The 6,807-nt window shown below is 38.3% G+C and overlaps 1 long non-coding RNA gene across 1 annotated transcript; it reads right to left on the reverse strand.

The window, feature by feature from the left end:
* Positions 1 to 265: 265 nt before the first annotated feature.
* LOC121853582 lies at positions 266 to 6,023 on the reverse strand. Its single transcript, XR_006086356.1, has 3 exons — positions 5,774 to 6,023; positions 3,553 to 4,051; positions 266 to 378 (listed from the first exon to the last, which is right to left on the reverse strand). It is a non-coding gene; the product is annotated as an uncharacterized LOC121853582 (long non-coding RNA).
* Between the last annotated feature and the right edge of the window lie 784 nt (positions 6,024 to 6,807).

The raw sequence follows: 6,807 nt of genomic DNA on the forward strand, positions 1-6,807 counted from the left end.
ACAACACACACACAACACACACACAACACACACACAACCAACACACACACACACACACACACCACAACACACAACACACACACACACACACACAACACAACCACAACACACACAACACACACACACACACAACACAACACACCAACACACAACACACACACACAACACAAACACACAACACACCACACACACACAACACAACACACACACACAACACAACACACACACACACACACACACACACACACACACACCTGCACATATGCGTCAGGTACACCAAGTCGATAATCTCCGGCTGGAACAGAGTCTCAGGAGTGCTCTTCAGGGCCAGGCAGTGTAAGGGTTCGTCAGGGCCCAACACAGATGGAGGCGGCACTACTGGAATGTGGAGAACCCGCTTTTACAAGGGCCCCTGGGGATAGATAGATAGATAGACAGATACGCGTAGATAGATAGATACGCGTAAAATAGATAGATAGATAGATACACATTGTAATATACGTATAAAACGGTAAATTAATACGGTTAAATTAATACGGTTAAATTAATACGGTTAAATTAATACGGTTAAATTAATACGGTTAAATTAATACGGTTAAATTAATACGGTTAATATACGGTTAAATTAATACGGTTAAATTAATACGGTTAAATTAATACAGTTAAATTAATACGGTTAAATTACGGTTAAATTAATACAGTTAAATTAATACGGTTAAATTAATACGGTTAAATTAATACGGTTAATTTGCGGTTAAATTAATACGGTTAAATTAATACGGTTAAATTAATACCGGTTTAAGATATACGGTTATTAATACGGTAGTATACGGTTAATTAATGCGGTTAAATTAATGCGGTTAATTTAATGTGGTTAAAATATACGGATAAATATACGGTTTTGTCATATAAATTTCCATACCTGTTAAGGTTGAAATTTCTGTGCGTTTTTAGATAACATCATAACCTACTGGATAACCTTGCTTTAGTCGACCTTAGTGTTACATCACCTTGAGAAACTCGACCTTAGTGTTACATCGCGAAACTCGACCTTAGTGTTACCTCACCTTGAGAAACTCGACCTTAGTGTTACATCACCTTGAGAAACTCGACCTTAGTGTTACCTCACCTTGAGAAACTCGACCTTAGTGTTACATCACCTTGAGAAACTCGACCTTAGTGTTACCTCACCTTGAAACTCGACCTTAGTGTTACCTCACAGAAACTCGACCTTAGTGTTACCTCACCAGAAACTCGACTTAGTGTTACATCACCTTGAAAACTCCAATAACGTTACCTCACCTTGAGAAACTCGACCTTAGTGTTACATCACCTTGAAAACTCACGACCTTAGTGTTACACCTCACCTGAAAACTCGACCTTAGTGTTACACACCTTGAAAACTCTACATGTTATCCTCACCGAGAAACTCCCTCTTTAACAGCAGCGTACACACTCTCAAGTTTATCCATCATTCACTTGACGAACGGCCAAATTTTCAGTGATTTATGGGTCACTGGATGAGACAACAGTAATAGTGGAAGGTCATTTGGCGATAACACCCAATATATAAATACTGTTATCGGGTATTTGAAGATTACCCCCCTCCCCCCACCCCTGCAGACAGACAGACACAGACAGACAGGGAGACAGACACAGACAGACATATAGATAGATCACTCAACTCATGGTAAAGTAGAGGTGGGCGTGGCTGTAGTGTTCCATGGTATTAAATAACCAAAAAGAGATGGTTTGAGTGTTACTTGGTCGTGGTTTTGGTTTATGGTCGTTTTGGTGTTACTTGGTCGTGGTATGAGTGTTACTTGATCGTGGTTTGAGTGTTCTGGTCGTGGTTTGAGTGTTACTTGGTCGTGGTATGAGTGTTACTTAATCGACACACTATCAAGAGACGGTATAGGTAGACTGGTAGACTGGTAGGCTTACAGTACAACACGAAGTTATTCTCTAAAAAAAAATTCAACACGTAAAATTTCATCACTAATTGGACACGTGAGACAACCTAATAAGGTCAACTTAACATACGATAGATAGATAGCTAGATAGATAGATAGATAGATAGATAGATGAATGAATGTTGTTAATACTCGTCATCAACAAAAGTAAAAACAAAATAAGAAATGAAATTTACAAAAGTTCAGAATTTGGTTTTTTTCAATTAATTGCAGATATAAGAACTCATTTGCCTACTCACTTAGACTACGGCATAAAAGATGAATAATCAAAAGTTCCTATGTTAATTTTTCGTCTAATTGGAGGTGTAAGGCGTGACTCAGGGAGACTGGAATAATTATTAAAGGGAGGAAATAGAGTAGAGGAGTTAAATGGCCCTGATAGTGACTCGTCTCTTATAAATATCTTTCATTAATTACCTATCCTTCTCGTTTAGTCTGTGTGTGTGTGTGTGTGTACGTAACTCAATCCGTCCTTGCGTGTGTACATTACTTTAGTGCGTGAATCTTCGTACTTGGTCATGTTCCCAGCATTTACCTGTCATTCTCTACACCTGTATTGCATTACTTAACCCTTTCCCTTCCCTTACTTCAGGTGAAATTCGTAATATGGAGTTTCTATTTCACTTCACATCTAATACGTGTTTTCTCTTCCATCTTTCCCTCTTTCTTAATCCCTCTCAGTCTTTCCCTATCCTATCTTTACCTATCTTTCTTTCCCTCTCATTCTTTCCCTCTTCTTCTTCCCTCTCATTCTTTCCCTCTTCGTTCCCTCTCCTCTCTCCTTCTTCTCTCTCCTTTCCTCTTCTCCTCCCCCCTCTCATTTCCATCTCCTTCAGGGTCTTTCTCTCTCCCCTTTTATCGTCTATTTTATCTATCTCTTACTTCTCATTCTCTAAGTCTCCACACCATTATCACCGGCTTATTCTCTCATTCCTTCTATGTCTTCTCTTTATTTCAGTATTTATTCTTCTTTGTATTTCTTTGTATTCTCTTGTATTTATTTTCTTCTCTCAGTATTAAATGTTTCTCAGTATTAAATGTTTCTCAGTATTAAATGTTTCTCAGTATTAAATGTCTCTCAGTATTAAATGTTTCTTAGTATTTAATGTCCCTCACACACACACATAACACCCTCCCTAGTCACTGTATTTCCTTACCTCTGTCACACGTATCCTGTACCGACCCGTCCACTGTTCCATCCTTTTTCCACCTCCCTTCCTCAACCCATTTCCACAGTAAGAAAATCCGCCCTTGACTTCCTAATTCTTTAAACTTACTTATTTACTTAACTTAATTACTTCTCTCTCTCTCTCTCTCTCTCTCTCTCTCTCTCTCTCTCTCTCTCTCTCTCTCTCTCTCTCTCTCTCTCTTGTACATTCACCAATTATTTGTAATTTTCTTATCATTACCCTTATATTTCCCCTTTGTTCTTAATATATATATTCCTCGTTTCATATCACATCATATATGTTATAATACATAAAATAATCTTCGTCTGTTATATAATTAAATGTTTTTTTATAACTTTTACTATAAGAAAATAATTATTGTATTTAATCGTTGAATATAATTTACTTACCTGAGTATTGTGTGGATATGGAGTAGGTGCAGTGCTCTGGCCTCGCTGGTGGTGGTAGTTGAGTTGGTAGGGTTGGTAGGACTGATGGTGGTAGTTGGGTTGGTAGGACTCGTGCTGGTAATGGTGGTAGGGCTGGTAGTGGTGTTGGTAATGGTGTAGAGCTTGGTAGTGGTGATAATAATGCCGGTATTGGTGGTTGGTACTGCTGATAATGGTAGTGGTAGTAATGGTGGTATTAGTTTGTATCGAAGTTAAGGTTATTATTTGATACCTTAACTATTGTCAATATTAGGACACTAGATTCACTCCAGACAACTTTTTATATTTCATCTACTTCAGTTTATCAATACCACCAATGACATAATTCCTTCTCACTTGCATTACCGTTTTAAGTATTTAGAATTATAAGTATTTTGTCATCTGATGTTCTTTTGTTTCATAGATGTCTTGTGTTACGTTGCAATGGTCTGTTAACTTGTCTGTTCCTCACTATAAACGTCTTGGGGGAAGGTTCAAGTTGTTTTTCGTATGTGTCTCAAAACATCAGCTTAACCTCCCATCCGTGAGCAATATAAACAAACTACTTCCAGTCCATGAGAAACAGTAAGAAATATGGAGGAGATATTCCCCTTCCGTGAGAATTAAGGACGAGGTACTCCCCTTCCTTGAGGATTAAGGACGAGGTACTCCCCTTCCGTGAGAACTAGGGACGAGGTACTCCCTTCCGTGAACTAAGGACGAGGTACTCCCTTCCGTGAGAATTGAGTACTCCCCTTCCGTGAGAACTAGGGGACGAGGTACTCCCCTTCCGTGAGAACTAGGGACGAGTACTCCTTCCGTGAGAACTAGGACGAGGTACTCCCTTCCGTGAAATTAAGGACGAGGTACTCCCTTCCGTGAAATTGAGGACAGTACTCCCTTCCGTGAGAACTAGGGCAGAGGTACTCCCCTTCCGTGAGAATTAAGGACGAGGTACTCCTTCCGTGAGAAACTAGCGAGAAGATAATCACAAAGACGGTGACGCATGAAACACTGAAAGCCGTGGTGGGTGTGTAGGAGGGCGTGGTGGTGGGTGTGTAGGTGGGCGTGGTGGTGGATGCGTTGGGCTACGGAAGAACCACACAATAACACTACCACCTGCTTGTTTGTTTGCCTCTCCCCTCCACCCTTGTACAGGTGAGACGAAACACTCCAGAATGACGTTTAATATATTGCAAATAATCACTTCTAGACGTCAGATGAAAACCCTTTGTTAATTTACTTAGTTTATTATCTTGTCTTTCACTCCCGATCAGATGAAACACTCTTGTAAAAATCCACAGTAAGAGAATAAGGTAAAGTTCTCTATATATCTGAGTTTTTGATCAGTGACGAGCCTTCCCACACACACACACTTGCTTTATAAAGATGGGTCACTAACACACACGTTTATGTAGGAAGGTGTGGAAGTGTAATGAGTCAGTATACACTCCTAGTTGTATACACGTAAGTCTTCATGAGTAATCACTATGGACTAAGAACACTTGGATGTTTGTTCAGGGTGTAAAGTTAGAGATTATACAAGAAAAACTCAAATAAAACACATTGATTAAGGGAAGTTACACTGTGTCGACGAGTGTAAGTGTAAAGAATCAATACTCGTAAAGACACTGTACGGTACACTTCAGCCCCTCACAAGTAACAAGGTATATAAACACTGAAACGTTTATCCAATGGACTTACTAAGATCAACGTTTTTAAGGGAATTTTTAAATCCAACATCTACACGTGCAGAAAATCACTAACATTCATATTTTTTTTTAAACACTGTGTATCTTATGTCATGAGCAACAGCGTGTATAAACAAGACTAAAAAAAAGTTTGTTCTAAGGTTCACTCTGTCTCCAGGCGATTTCTCGACACTTTACACACACACTCGCTGCTTTTGTCCCTCTAGTGGTGTGCCAGCGAGGGAGGATGACACTTACAACAATTCTGTACTTTAATTCTGATGCTTAAAATAGTGTTTATGTGAGAATATTTAGTCGATAGTCTCAGTGTAACCTTCTGGGGGCCATTTGGGCTATAATCTTTGTGTTTTAACTTAAATCATCCAGTTAGATACGTTCTTATTACCACTTATTAGGGAAATCATACGTATGGATTTTTTTGTCGTGTTTTACCTAAAGTTAGATAGTTATTTCTCAACATTATTTAACGAGAGATATTTCAACGCACGAACCTTTTGAGAATTTAAACTCATCTCAAAGTATTTTCCACTAGGATTATTCTGTCACATATCCACTCAGCATTCAGTTTCAAGTATGAGATCTGTAGGTGTTCGTCCCGTAGAAGAGAGAGGAGTCGTGTAGAAGGAGGAGGTGGTGAGGGCAGCGACGGGGTGGAGGACGAGTGTATTGTAGCGGCAGCGACACTGAGTTTGCTGCTCTCGTGGCGCGCCGCTCCACCACTGACTGGCGGCTTTGCGCTCACTACACCCTGCCTGCCTGCTTGCCTCACTCCTTCCTTCCTTCCTTCCTTCCTTCCATGCGCACCTCTCTCTCTCTCTCTCTCTTTCTCTCGTCCACAAAATACTTCCCGATATTATTAATAAAGGATTTCCAAGTTAAACACATTAAATTTTAAGCGGATAGTCCCCCAGTTCTAATAGACCCCAGTCCTTTTGCCACTAGAAGACGCTATTGTAAGAACCTTTTAGCTCACTTAATTATGCGTAAAGCCGTGTTATATAATGTGTTTCTCTTAGCCATTGTGTAGAGGTCTTATTATTATTATTATTATTATTATTATTATTATTATTATTATTATTATTATTATTATTATTATTATTATTATTATTATTATTATTGTATTATTATTATTATTATTATTATTATTATTATTATTATTATTATTATTATTATTATTATTATTATTATTATTATTATTATTATTATTATTATTATCGTCTGTCACTACAAAATCAACACACCATACACAAACTAATTCATACAATAACTCCCATAACTAAAACAAACTATTAATATAACCCACAGAAGAAAAAAAAAATCCCAATAACGTAAAATAAAATGAAAACTTTACCCCGTGTTAAAAGTCTCTGCCTGTACCTGATTTCCCCCCCACCACTACATTACCTTTACACACTCACCTGGGACAACTAAGTCAACACCTATAGGAAACTAAATAATTTACCTGGACAAAAGATATAAAAAAGATAAGAGTCGTTAAGTAAGGAAAGAATTTGTCCCTTGCGTG

The sequence above is a fragment of the Homarus americanus genome, unplaced genomic scaffold (assembly GCF_018991925.1).
Source record: "Homarus americanus isolate GMGI-L3 unplaced genomic scaffold, GMGI_Hamer_2.0 scaffold4896, whole genome shotgun sequence".
Lineage (NCBI taxonomy): Eukaryota > Metazoa > Arthropoda > Malacostraca > Decapoda > Nephropidae > Homarus > Homarus americanus.